Source organism: Ovis canadensis, chromosome 18 (genome assembly GCF_042477335.2).
Source record: "Ovis canadensis isolate MfBH-ARS-UI-01 breed Bighorn chromosome 18, ARS-UI_OviCan_v2, whole genome shotgun sequence".
Lineage (NCBI taxonomy): Eukaryota > Metazoa > Chordata > Mammalia > Artiodactyla > Bovidae > Ovis > Ovis canadensis.
In genome coordinates, this window is record NC_091262.1 from 63,699,823 (window position 1) to 63,713,953 (window position 14,131).

Below are 14,131 nucleotides of genomic sequence, written 5' to 3' on the forward strand. Positions count from 1 at the left end.
TAAAAGCTATATGATCATCTCCATAGATGCAGAAAAAACTTTTGACAAAATCCAGTACCCATTTATGATAAAAACTCTCCAGAAAGGTAACACACCTCAACCAGAAAGTGAAAGTGAAAGTCACTCAGTCGTGTCCAGCTGTTTGTGACTCCATGGACTATACAGTCCATCAAATTCTCCAGGACAAAATACTGAAGTGGGTGGCCCATCTCCAGGCCATCTTCCTAACCCAGGGATAGAACCCAGGTCATCCACATTGCAGGTAGATTCTTTACCAGAGCCACAATGGAAGCTCAAGAATACTGGAGTGGGTGGCCTATCCTTTTTCTAGCAGATCTTCCTGACCCAGGAATCAAACCGGGGTCTCCTGCATTGCAGGTGGATTCTTTACCAACTGAGTTATCAGGGAAGCCCTTTACCTCAACATAGTAAAACTCATATAAGACAAACCTACAAGTAACATCATACTCAATGGGGAAAAACTGAAAACATTTCTTTTAAGGGGTACAACAAAATGTCCATTCCCTGGTCATAACAATCATAGAAGAAAAAGAACATAATTCCAAATTGGACAAGAAGTAAAACTGTCATTGTCTGCAGATAACATGATACTTTACATAAACAATCCTACGGATGCTATCAGAAAACTACTAGAGTTCATCAATTAATTAGGTAGAGTTGCATAACAACATTAACACAGAGAAATCTCTTCTACACACTATTAATGAAAGATCATAAAGAGAAATTAAGGAAACAATCCCATTTACCATCGCATCAAAAAGAACAAATTACTGGGGAAACAGTGGAAACAGTGTCAGACTTTATTTTTTTGGGCTCCAAAATCACTGCAGATGGTGATTGCAGCCATGAAATTAAAAGATGCTTACTCCTTGGAAGGAAAGTTATGACCAACCTAGATAGCATATTCAAAAGCAGAGACATTACTTTGCCAACTAAGGTCCGTCTAGTCAAGGCTATGGTTTTTCCAGTAGGCATATACGGATGTGAGAGTTGGACTGTGAAGAAGGCTGAGCGCCAAAGAATTGATACTTTTGAACTGTGGTGTTGGAGAAGACTCTTGAGAGTCCCTTGAACTGCAAGGAGATCCAACCAGTCCATTCTGAAGGAGATCAGCCCTGGGATTTCTTTGGAAGGAATGATGCTAAAGCTGAAACTCCAGTACTTTGGCCACCTCATGCGAAGAGCTGACTCATTGGAAAAGACTCTGACACTGGGAGGGGTTGGGGGCAGGAGGAGAAGGGGACGACAGAGGATGAGATGGCTGGATGGCATCACGGACTCGATGGACGTGAGTCTGATGGAACTCCGGGAGTTGGTGATGGACAGGGAGGCCTGGCGTGCTGCGATTCATGGGGTCGCAAAGAGTCAGACACGACTGAGTAACTGAACTGAACTGAAACCTACCTAAGGAAGCAAAAGACCCATAGCCAGAAAACTATAACATACTGATAAAAGAAATAAAAAGTTACACAAACAAATGGAAAGACATACCATGTTCTTGTATTAGAAGAATAAATATTGTTAAAATGACTATACTACTCAAAGCTATCTACAGAATGAATGCAATCCCTGTGAAATTACTAAATGTATTTTTCACAGAAGTAGAAAACTTTAAAAACTTACAATTTAAAGTACATTTACAATGTACTTACTTTAAATGTAAATGTAAAGTAAGTACATTTCAAATGTAAAGTTAAAAACTTCACAATTTTTGTGGAAACACAAAAGACCCTGAAAAGCTAAAGCAATCTTGGAAAAAAAATTGGAGCTGGAGGAATCAGTCTTCTTGACTTCAGACTATATTACAAAGCTACATTCATCAAGAGAGTATGGTGCTCACACAAAAACAGAATTATGGATCGATGGAACAAGATAGAAAGTCCAGAGATAAACTCATGCACCTAAGGTCACCTAATGTGTGACGAAGGAGGTAAAAATATACAATGGAGAGAAGTCCATCTCTTCAATAGGTGTTGCTTGGGAACTGGAGAGCTACATGTAAAAAATGAAATTAGAATATTCCTTAACACTATACATGAAACTAAACTCAAAATGGATTGAACCTAAATGCCACGCCTGACACTAAAACTTTTAGAGGAAAGCATAGAATACACTTTGACATAAACTGCAGCAAGATCTTTTTAAATCCATCCCCTGGAGTGATGAAAATACAAAAATAAACAACTAGGACCTAACAGCCCTCAGAATAGGAGAAAATATTTTCAAAAGAAGCAACTGATGAGGAATTAATATAAAAATATACAAACAGCTTATGCAGCCCACTATAGAAAAATATAAAAAAATGAGCAAAAGATCCAAAGAGATATTTCTCCAAAGATGCCCTACAGATGGCCAAAAAGTACATGAAAAGATGCTCAGCATCATTAACTATTAGACAAATGCAAATCAAAACAACAAAGCATCTCCTCACATCCATCAGAAAGGCCATCATCAAAAAAATCTACAAATGATAAATGCTGGAGAAGATGTGAAGAAAAGGGAGCCCTCCCATACTGCTGGTGGGAAATAAATTGGTAGAGCCGCTATGAAGAAGAGTTTGGAGATTCCTTAAAACACAAAATACAGAACTACCATATGATCCAGCAATCCTATGCCTGCACATATATCCAGTCACTAGTGAAGTTGCTCAGTCGTGTCAGACTCTTTGCGACCCCATGGACTGTAGCCTACCAAGCTCCTCTGTCCATGGGATTTTCCAGGCAACAGTACTGGAGTGGGGTGCCATTTCCTTCTCCAACATATATCCAGAGGGAACTATAATTCAAAAAGACACATGCACTCCAATGTTCATTGCAGCACTATTTACATTAGTCAGGACATGGAAGCGACCTAAACGTCCATCAATAGAAAAATGGAAAAAGAAGGTGTGGTACATGTATACAATAGAATATTACTCCGTCGTAAAAAGAAAGAAATAATGCTATTTGCAGCCACATGAATGAACCTAGAGATGGTCCTACTGAGTGAACTATATCAGACGGAAAGACAAATATATGGTATCACTTAAAAAATGGTAAAAATGGGCTTATCTAAAACAGAAATAGAGTTACAGATATAGAAAACACAATATAATTACCAGCATACAAGAGGTAGAAGGGATAAACTGGGAGGTTGGAATTGACACATACAGACTACTACATACAAAATAGATAACTAATAAGGACCTACTGTGTAGCACAGGGAAGTCTACTCAGTACTCTGTAATGGCCTATATGGGTAAAGAATCTAAAAAAAAAAATTAGTGGATACATGTATAACTGATGCATTCGGCTGTACACCTGAGAGTAACAACACTGTAAAACAACTATACTTCAATGAAATATTTAAAAAATTAAAATAATATGGGCCAAGAAAAGGTGAAAAAATACACTAACAACAGGTAGTATGTTAGTCACTCAGTCATGTCTGACTCTTTGTGACCCCATGGATTGTAGCCCGCCAGGCTCCTCTGTACATGGAATTCTCCAGGCAAGAACACTGGAGTGGGTTGCCATTTCCTCCTCCAGGGGATCTTCCCGACCCAGGGACTGAATCCAGGTCTCCAGCACTGCAGGCAGACTCTTTACCAACTAAGCCACCTGGGAAGAGAAGTTGAAGAAACAATCCCATTTACCATCACATCAAGAAGAACAAAATAGGGGTGTGTCTGCCTGTTGTGGTCAAGGCCGCTGCAGGTTCCAGTGTGGTAAGGCAAGTGGAGGAGCTTGGAGACCTGGCTCAGGCCCACATACAATAACTTAGCAACTCCGCTGGTGAAGATAATCCCTTTTTAATTCTGGCTTCTACACTTCTAGAAAAACTGAAACTTTTGTGTGAAGAAGACAAAGAATATTCAAATCCATTAAATCAACAACTTTCCAAACAGGCTATTTGGACATATTTTGTGGAGAACAAGCTAGTAGATGAAGATTTTCCTGAAGATACTGCACAAAAAGAGTTGATCCATTTTCTTTCAGAACCAGAAATTTTAAAGAAAATAATGTGCATCCAAAACATTGTGATTTCCCTGGGGATTAACTCCTGGAATGTATCCCTTGGAGATGAGGAGCTCTACCCTACATGTATTGTCATTCTCTGACCAAAAAGACAGAATGGCTCAGAAGAAAATCCAACTTGCTTAAAAAGTACCTTGTTGATGGAATCAGTTACTTGCTACAGGTGTTGAATTTTCGGTGTCCCATCCAGTTAAATAAAGGTGTTTCTTTCCAAAACCTGCTGCTGCTACTACTAAGTCACTTCAGTCCTGTCCGACTCTGTGTGACCCCACAGACGGCAGCCCACCAGGCTCCGCCATCCCTGGGATTCTCCAGGCAAGAACACTGGAGTGGGTTGCCATGTCCTTCTCCAATGCATGAAAGTGAAAAGTGAAAGGGAAGTCACTCAGTCGTGTCTGACTCTTGGCGATCCCATGGACTGCAGCCTACCAGGCTCCTCTGTCCATGGGATTTTCCAGGCAAGAGTACTGGAGTGGGGTGCCATTGCCTTCTCCTTCCAAGACCTAGACACAGCTAATTAACTGAGTGAAGGAATACACAGTGGCATTCATCTGCTGGCTATGATGTACAGTGGAGACATGTGTTATTGGGGATTGAAGAATTGTGTAGATCAACAGCCTGAAAATCGTGAAATTCTTCAATGCCATCACTGTCTTTCTCAGGAGGCAGGTCAGGTGGTCAGTCTGGTATTCCCATCTCTAAGAATTTTCCACAGTTTGTTGTGATCCACACAGTCAAAAGCTTTGGCATAGTCAATAAAGCAGAAGTAGATGTTTTTTGGAACTCTCTTGCTTTTTCAATGATCCAACAGAAACTGGCAATTTGATCTCTGGTTTCTCTGCCTTTTCTAAATCCAGCTTGATCATCTGGAAGTTCATGGATCATGTACTGGTGAACCCTGGCTTGGAGAATTTTGAGTATTGCTTTACTAGCGTGTGAGATCAGTGCAAGTTTGTGGTAGTTTGAGCATTCTTTGGCATTGCCTTCCTTTGAGACTGGAATGAAAACTGACCTTTTCCCGTCCTGTGGCTACTGCTGAGTTTTCTAAATGTGCTGGCATATTGAGTGCAGCACTTTCATAGACTCAGAAATCTGTATGCAGGTCAGGAAGCAACAGTTAGAACTGGCCATGGAACAATAGACTGGTTCCAAATCGGGAAATGAGTATGTTAAGGCTGTATACTGTCCCTCTGCTTATTAAACTTATATGCAGAGTACATCATGAGAAACGCTGGGCTGGATGAAGCACAAGCTGGAATCAAGATTGCCACGAGAAATATCAATAACCTCAGATATGCAGATGACACCACTCTTACGCAGAAAGTGAAGAACAACTAAAGACCCTTTTGATGAAAGTGAAAGAGGAGATTGAAAAGTTGGCTTAAAACTCAGCACTCAGAAAACTAAGATCATGGCATCTGGTCCCATCACTTCATGGGAAATAGATGGGGAAGCAATGGAAACAGTTACAGACTTTATTTTGGGGGGCTCCAAAAACACTACAGATGGTGACTGCAGCCATGTAATTAAAAGATGCTTGCTCCTTGGAAGAAAAGTTATGAGCAACCTAGACAGCTTATTAAAAAGCAGACACATTACTTTGACAAAAAACATAGTTCTAGTGAATGGCACCCCACTCCAGTGCTCCTGCCTGGAAAATCCCATGGATGGAGGAGCCTGGTAGGCTGCAGTCCATGGGGTCGCTAAGAGTCAGACATGACTGAGTGACTTCACTTTCACTTTTCACTTTCATGCACTGGAGAAGGAAATGGCAACCCACTCCAGTGTTCTTGCCTGGAGAATCTCAGGGACGGGGGAGCCTGATGGGCTGCCATCCTGGGTTTGCAGAGTCGGACACGACTGAAGCGACTTAGCAGCAGCAGCAGCAGCAGTGAAAGCTGTGGTTTTTCCAGTACTCACGTATGGATGTGAGAGTTGGACTTAAACAAAGCTGAGCACCAAAGAATTGATGGTTTTGAATTGTGCTGTTGGATAAGACTCTTGAGAGTCCCTTGGACTGCAGTAACATCCAACCAGTCCATCTTAATCAATCCTGAATATTCATTGCAAGAACTAATGTTGAAGCTGAAACTCCAATTATTTGGCCACCTGATGCGAAGAACTGACTCATTTGAAAAGACCCTGATGCTGGGAAAATTGAAGGCAGGAGGAGAAGGGGACACCAGAGGATGAGATGGTTGGATGGTATTACTGACTCTATGGACATGAGTTTGAGTAAACTCTGGGAGTTGGTGATGGAGCACTCCCTAGGCCTGGCGTGCTGCAGTCTATGAGGTCACAAAGAATCAGACACAACTGAGTGACTGAACTTAACTGAACCGTTTTTTATTATATATCCTTAAACTTGTGAAAGACTGCTTCTTTAATTTAAAAAATTGCATTTATGTTATTATAACTCAGTTTGAACTACTGATACCCTATAACTAATATTAAGGAGGAATCCATTTTATCTCTATAAAGATTTATTCTATTACTTTATATTTTTCTTATTTTGGTACAATACACATAAACATAGAATTGAACATTTTAACTGTTTTTAGATCATTCTTTAGTTTCTCTATCTTGAAGTTTGCTGTGCTTCAGAGATTAAAATTATGTCAACTCTTTGCTTTGGATATATGCTATGGATATATTTAAAAATTGTTAAATAGAAAAATCGTGACTCAAATCCAGAATAGTATTTCCACAATAAGATAAATAATAAAAGATTTCACAAAAGAATTTTCATTTGTTTCACCACATACTACTAATTGCATTTAAAAATTTTAGTCTGTTATGCATTTTATAAAAATTTTACAGTGATTTTCATATTTTGTTTAAAGGAATATGCATGGTTTCTTAAATGAATAATGAAGATAAAACCAAGTTAGGTTCGTCTGTCATTAGTCATATCTCTAGGGCACATCTTTTCATACATTTTGAAATTTTTAACATTTTTTGTCTTTAATTGTAGGGGTGAGTCTGAAAGTTCAAAAGCCTAACTTGGCATCCTGCTGACAGTCTGTCTGTTTATCCCAGTTCCTACTGTCATCTTGGGATGACCTGTATGATGGCTTGCCAATATCCTTGAGCTGTTTCGACTGGCTTCATCACATTCCAGGAACTATCATGGCCATACCACAGATATCACCATCCTAAGTTTCTCTTTCTGTTATCTTAAATTTCAAAAACTAATGAGATTCTCATCTTTCCAGCTTTTCACTTTCTCACTTAAACTAATTTTTCTCTCTCTCTTTAGCTTCTTCATAGTTTCCTCCTCTTGCTGCCCCCTTTTCTCCTTACCATTACCCTCTTTCAGAATTTCTTCCCTCTCTGTCCAGCCTTGGCCTTATGTGACACCATATGAAGTGCTCTCCACAGCCCTTTCAAATTTATCTTCCCCTTGCCCTTCAACCTAATCATTATCATTCCCTCTTCCTTTCTGGAATGCTGAGTTCCACGTGAAGTTCCCATAAAGTTCCAGTTCTCCTCAAACTGGAGTCATTCTAAGTATCTCGCCTTCAGCGTTAGAAGAGCCCTCAGAGTAAACAAAGCCTTTCATCTGTTACTAGCACGGCCCCTGTCCCTTTTCCACTATGGCTAACCCAGACCTCTGATTTGCCTCTTCACTTTTCTCTGGCCTTTTGTTCCTTTCCCTATCACACAGCCCTTGGTCCTGTTTTACAGAAAATAGACTATAGGAGATCAGTGTCTGCGTACCCACCTTGCCCTACTCATTTTCCCTCTTCTTAGAAGGAAAGAGGTCTCCCGCTTCTTACGGAAGACCACTTTTTCTCTGTGCTGTTTTTCTTCTTTTTCCTGGAGCTTCTCTTTTTTTCAGCCAATACCCTGTAGGTATTGCTCTTTCCCAGAGTACTATGCTTTTTCTCTTTTTTCATCCCTCTTCTCCCCTTTTCCCTTCTTTGCTTTCTCCTTTTCTTGTTTTTCACTTACTCTAAATAGAGTTGACCCTTGAAAAACACAGGCTTGAACGACATGGGTCTACTTAAACATTATTTTTTTCAATAGTAAATACCACAGCAGTACACAGTCAGTGGTTGGTTGCATCTGAAGGAATCACAGATACGGAGGGTTACACTCAGATTTCTGACTTCCAGGAGGGTTGCACCCCTAACCCCCAGGTTGTCAAGGGTCGGCTGTACTTTTACGTGATGTTACTCACAGCCAAGGTTTTTACAACCTGTAACGTTAGGCTGACTCCCAGACTTACAGTTTGAATCCCTGTTTTTGCTCTCTTAACCTTCTAACTGCCTATTAAATATCTTAACTTAGACATCCCCTAGGAATTTTAATTTCAATATTTTCAAACAACTAATCCTCATGTTTCATCTAAAATCTTTACTGGTTCGTGTTTTCTCTGTTTTTGATTTTCCACAAAGCAGGGCAACATAGAAAGCTGTAACCTTCTTTCTTCCACCTACCTTGCCAGCCTCATCTCTGCAGATCTCGCTGGGTGATTATATCCTAGTTCAGTGCTCCTTAGGCTCCTTTTTGATAAACATTCTGATAGTCCCTCCTGGGACAAGGAGAATCTCTCCCTATCTCTCCTTGTTCATCCTTACACAGCTAAAAGGATGTTTAGTCTCCTTATCATTAAACAGCTAAGAAGATGTTTATTTAACTTAACTTTTAACAGGTTTTGCTATGAAAATACCTTTGTGCTTTATGAATATTTAAATCACAGATTGCCCACCCTCATCCCACCCTTTCTGGAGCATCATGATCAGTTGCACATATACCAGTTACTTCCTCCAGGTGCTGTGTGTTTTTTCCCCTTGATATCCTTGTGACTTCTGACTGGAATGCTCTGTGCTGCTTTGTGGCCAAGTGAATGCCTATATAACTTCTGGAACTCAGCCCCAGTGATACTGCATTCAGAAGGCTTCTGCCAGCCCTTTTCAGTCAAAGTTGCATGTTCCTCTGCTTTTACTCCTTGAATCTCTCACACTGATCACACTGTTTTACAGTCATTTTTCTTATGAGTTGGCAAACTCTATGTTTTAAAAATTTATCCTTATGCATAGCACTTAATGAATGGTATGGCCTTAGTATTGTGTTTTGAATTAATAAGAGATGTGATTCCTAAGTGCCTAACTTTGCCAGAAGAGGGTTACTGCTCTTGGATTCCAAACTGCCATGCCCTCTGTACCAGTGGTTGACAAGGCCAAGAGAGAATTATTCCTCAGAGGAGTAAGGTGTTATTTAGATTTAGAATCAGAGAAAAGAAGGGAACTTTGTCTCCAGAAGCTGGGAACTCCATGTTGTCTTCATGATTCTTTTGAAGCACTTCACTTGGGTCTCTCACCGGTCAGTACACTAATGAGGGTGCTGGTGCTTCTTGTACAACGTTTTCATCCCCCACAAAATTGGAGAATAATTTGTAGATCATAGCAGTTACAATGCTTTCTACTCTGACGCATTACAAAACAATGAACAAAAAGCCGGCTAAAGTCAATTCTGTTTCATTTAGAATGGATTAACTTCAAGATACCAAATATTCCACCTAAGGAAAGTACTATAATTCACTCATCAACAATTATTATGTATTTACTACATGCTAGGTTCACACTAGGTATTAAGACAGCTTTGTAAAACCCCGGAGTTTGCATTCTAATGGAGTAAGTTAATGCATTTTTAGAAATAAATGTGTAGCATGGAGGAGGAAATGGCAACCCACTCCAGTGTTCTTGCCTAGAGAATCCCAGGGATGGGGGAGCCTGGTGGGCTGCCATCTATGGGGTCGCACAGAGTCGGACATGACTGAAGCGACTTAGCAGCAGCAGCAGCAGCAGCAGTAGCAGTAGCAGTAGGGGTGGTGAGGGCTATAAAGAATAAAGCAGGGCACAGGGCTAGTGTGACTCTCGAGAAGGATGGTGTTTTATTTCAGGTGGTTGGGGAGGCACCTCAATGCACCTATCTACTTCAGCATCTGTGTTGCTCCTCTGTTAAACATGATCAAATGCTCCAATACACATTCAGTATATTCATAAAGTTTCTCTTTCTTATGGAAGTCTTGATGCTGAAATGCATGAATCACTACCTAGGAACTTCTCATTTTGATCTCATTTAAAGGATTTCTCCCCAGTGTGGGGTTAACTAATGGGTAAATGATAACCTAAAAGCCTTGTAGAATTTATTACACTTGGAGTTTCTCTCCATTTTGAGCTCTTTGATGGTTACTAAAATTTTAACTCTGTTACAGCATTTTTCATAATCCTTAAATTGCATGGTTCTTTTCCAGTACGAATTTTCTTATGTTAGCTAGGCTTTGAGACTTAGTTAGGCTTGTCTGCTTTGAGGCATTTACAGTGTTTCTGGCTAACATGAATTGTTTGATGCTGATTAAAGTGCGCATCATGACTGAACACTTTCCCTTATTTCTTCACATACAGCAGAGTGAGGTGAAAGTCATGGCTAAAACCTCACAATACAATTTCCATTCTTGCCTTTACAATCCCACTGGGAATTCTCTGATGTTCTCTAAAGGGGGAATTATCTCTAAAGGCATTCTCAGATTCATTTTAACACCGTGTTTTAAAAACCCACAGCTGGCTGATACGTGAGTTGTAGACCACATGTAACTTTTCTCTCTCCACTTTCCAGGGCTCCTTTTTTGGCTCCCATGAGGATATCCCTTCTGCTACAGAGTACAAGATTATGTAGTTCTCTAGTATAATCTCTTTGTATTATTTTTGAACACAATATGAGCTTTCATGTTATGGAAGTATTACATTAATATACATTTAATATATCTATAATTAAAATGTTCATTAGGTATTTGTGCTGCTGTTCCTTAATTTTTTTGTTTTCTTATTTCTAGTGAAAATTTCCAAGTAGAATGTTTTGGAGCATATAAAATTAAAAAAAAATAGTTCCATAAAAAAGAATAAAAGACCAAGGAATAAACAATGGTATGGTCACTCACCTAGAGCCAGACATCGTGGAATATGAAATCAAGTGGGCCTTAGGAAGCATCACTATGAAAAAACCTAGTGGAGGTGATAGAATTACAGTGGCGCTGTTATTTCAAAACCTAAAAGATGATGCTATTAAAGTAATGCATTCAATATGCCAGCAAATTTGGAAGACACAACATTGGCCACAGAACTGGAAAAGGTCAGTTTTCATTCCAATCCCAAAGAAGAGCAATGCCAAAGAATGTTCAAACTACTGCACAATTGCACTTATTTCACATGCCAGCAAAGTAATGCTCAAAATTCTCCAAGCCAGGCTTCAATAGTACATGAACCAAGAACTTTCGTATGTTCCACATTTAGAAAAGGCTGAGGAACCAGAGATCAAATTGCCAACGTCCACTGGATCATCGAAAAAGCAAGAGAGTTCCAGAAAAAACATCTATTTCTGCTTTATTGACTATGTCAAAGCCTTTGACTGTGTGGATCACAACAAACTAGAAAATTCTGCAAGAGGAGGAAATACCAGGCCACCTGACCTGCCTCCTGAGAAATCTGTATGCAGGTCAAGAAGCAACATTTAGAACTGGACATGGAACAAAGGACTGTTTCCAAATTGTTAATCAAGTATATTCTGCTATTAAATAAAATTCTGTTAAAATAGGATTAACACCTAAGAGAAAATACCCCTGGAAGAAACAGTATCCTTTAAAGCCCTAGAAGCTAAAGGGGATCCAACCATTGCTCACCAAATTCTGAAAACACAAACTCATTAGGCTCTGCAAATTCCCTTGCAACACCCTGATTCTCCCTGTTCCAAAGCCTAGTGGGGATTACTGGTTTGTGCAAGACATAGGAACTGTAAATGAGTCATCCCTATTCACCCAGTGATGTCAAACCCATGCAGCCTCCTCACCCAAATGCCAGGGAGTACTCAGTGTTCTGCATTGGACTTACAGGGTACATTCTCCTGTATCCCCTTGCCTCTTGACTCAATACCTTTTTGCCTTTGAATGGTGGGACCCTGACACCCTGAAAGCTACTTGATACACTTGGCCAGTGCTTCCACAGGATTTTTGAGACAGCCCTCTTCTCTTTGAAAATGCTTTAACAGAGTAGTTGAAAGAGAATGGAAGTCAGTTAAAAAATCTTGATGGCTTACTGATCAGTTGTGAGACAACATGAGATTCAGATGAGAATACTGTTAAAGTTTTAAGTTTTCTGGCAGAAAAGGGATATGAAGTCTCATATATTAGATCTCAAGGCTCAGATCTCACAGTAGCAGATTCAACATTTAGGATTTATTTTGACCCCGAGGTGAGAGCCCTGACCACAGAGCAGAAGACAGCAATTAGTGCATTACTATCTTCAACCACAAAGATACAACTCTAAGGCTTTCCTGGCTACGGTGTTAAGATGGCTGGGTTCTGTTGTACCTGGACTCTGAATAATAGACTTATAGCCAAAACTCTATATGAGACCTTGATGGGGGAAGAAAGGGAACCACTTCAATGGAACAAGGACCACCAGCAAGACTTCAAGACTCTAAAGTCCAAATTGAGCCGAAAACCAGCACTGGGGCTTCAAAATTTAGACAAACCCTTCATCCTATAATGTCATGAGAATAGCTCTAAGTGTCCTGACCCAAAAGCTGGGGTCAAAAATTAGCAGCTTACTTTTTAAAACAACTGGACTCAGTCGCCCTGGGATGGTCAAGCTGCCTGCAGGTGGAGCAGCTACCCTGTTGCTTAACTAAAGCAACATTTACGCATATTAACTCCTCATCAGTTACAATCCACACGAGAAGAGCACCACTTGTTGCCTGGGAAGGTTAAGAAGATACCAGCCTCTCCTAATGGACACCCTCAACATTACCTTAAAGATGTACCAAACTTTGAACCCAGTAACTCTGCTTCTAGCTGTTGAGAGACTTACTGCATCAGTGTACAAAAACTACAGAACAAAATAATTCCCGCAGGTCTGATCTTCTAGATGAACCTCTTGACAGCCCAAAGTTTGAATGATTTGCTGATGGGAGTTGTTTTATAGAAATCGGAACCTGAAAGGCAGGGTATGCAATAGTCCAGAAGTCACAGAAGCTGAGGCTCTGTCACCCTAGACTTTGGCCCAGAAGGCTGAAATAAATGTATTAGTGAGAGCTCTGCAGTTAGGGAAGGATAAGAAACTAAATATTTTTACTGACTCTAAGTATGGGTTCCATGTGCTGCAAGCTCATGCCACCATTTGGAACGAAAGAGGTATGTTAACTGCCGGAAACTCTCCCATAAAATATAAACATTCAATCCTGGCTCTTTTAGAGGCAGAGCAGCTCCTGACCCAGATGGCAGTAATCTACTGTAGAAGGGTGGATCTTTTGTGAACCAAGAGAACAGAAAAGCTGATCCAGCTACAAAATAGGCAGCTTGAGTGCAAGAGGTTGAGCAGGTTGTGATCGACCCCCTCCCCCTTGGGGCTTCCTGGCCTTCTCCAGTGTTTCCAACAGGAATAAGAAAAACTGAAAAAACAGCATTATGAGAAAGGAAGCACTGGTTGGTATATGAAGGATGGCAAGGTGCTTATTTATCTCTGAGACTTAAACAGTGGAAATATGTTACAAGTTTACCTGATGCCACCAACTAGGGGAGGGATACATGATGGAATTTAATGCAAAAGACCTTATTAGGGAAGGCGCTTAAAAGAACAGCAAAATAAGTAACACTGACCTGTGATCTGTGTGTTCATAATAACCCACAGCCCCATACAATCCCCCACCCCCCTCATTTCTCAAGCTAGTTCATCACCAACAGAAACACCCAAGCGAAAATAGACTGGTTTATTTCACCCAAATGACCCTGCAGTTAAGATATAAATATCTTCTTGAAATTGCTGACACCTTCACATGATGGGCTGGAGCCTTTCCTACCCCAAGCAAAAAGGCTACTAAAATCTGTAAGTCCCTCTTAAAGGAAATAAGTTAAAAATCACTCCAGAGCAATAACAAGTTCTCTCTTATAGCCAAAATCACACAGGGGCTCTCAAGTGTTCTAGAAACAGGCTATAACCTACCTACACACCTCATGGTAGCCCCAACCTTCAGGAAAGATAGAGAAAATGAACCACACTTTAGAGAAAACTTTAGCAGAGTTTTGCCAGAAGACT

At 40.3% G+C, this 14,131-nt stretch overlaps 1 pseudogene; it reads left to right on the plus strand.

Annotated features, from left to right (window-relative positions):
• Window positions 1-8,275, plus strand: part of LOC138423410 (RAB7A-interacting MON1-CCZ1 complex subunit 1-like) — a 54,279-nt pseudogene extending 46,004 nt beyond the window's left edge.
• The last annotated feature ends 5,856 nt before the right edge of the window (window positions 8,276-14,131 follow it).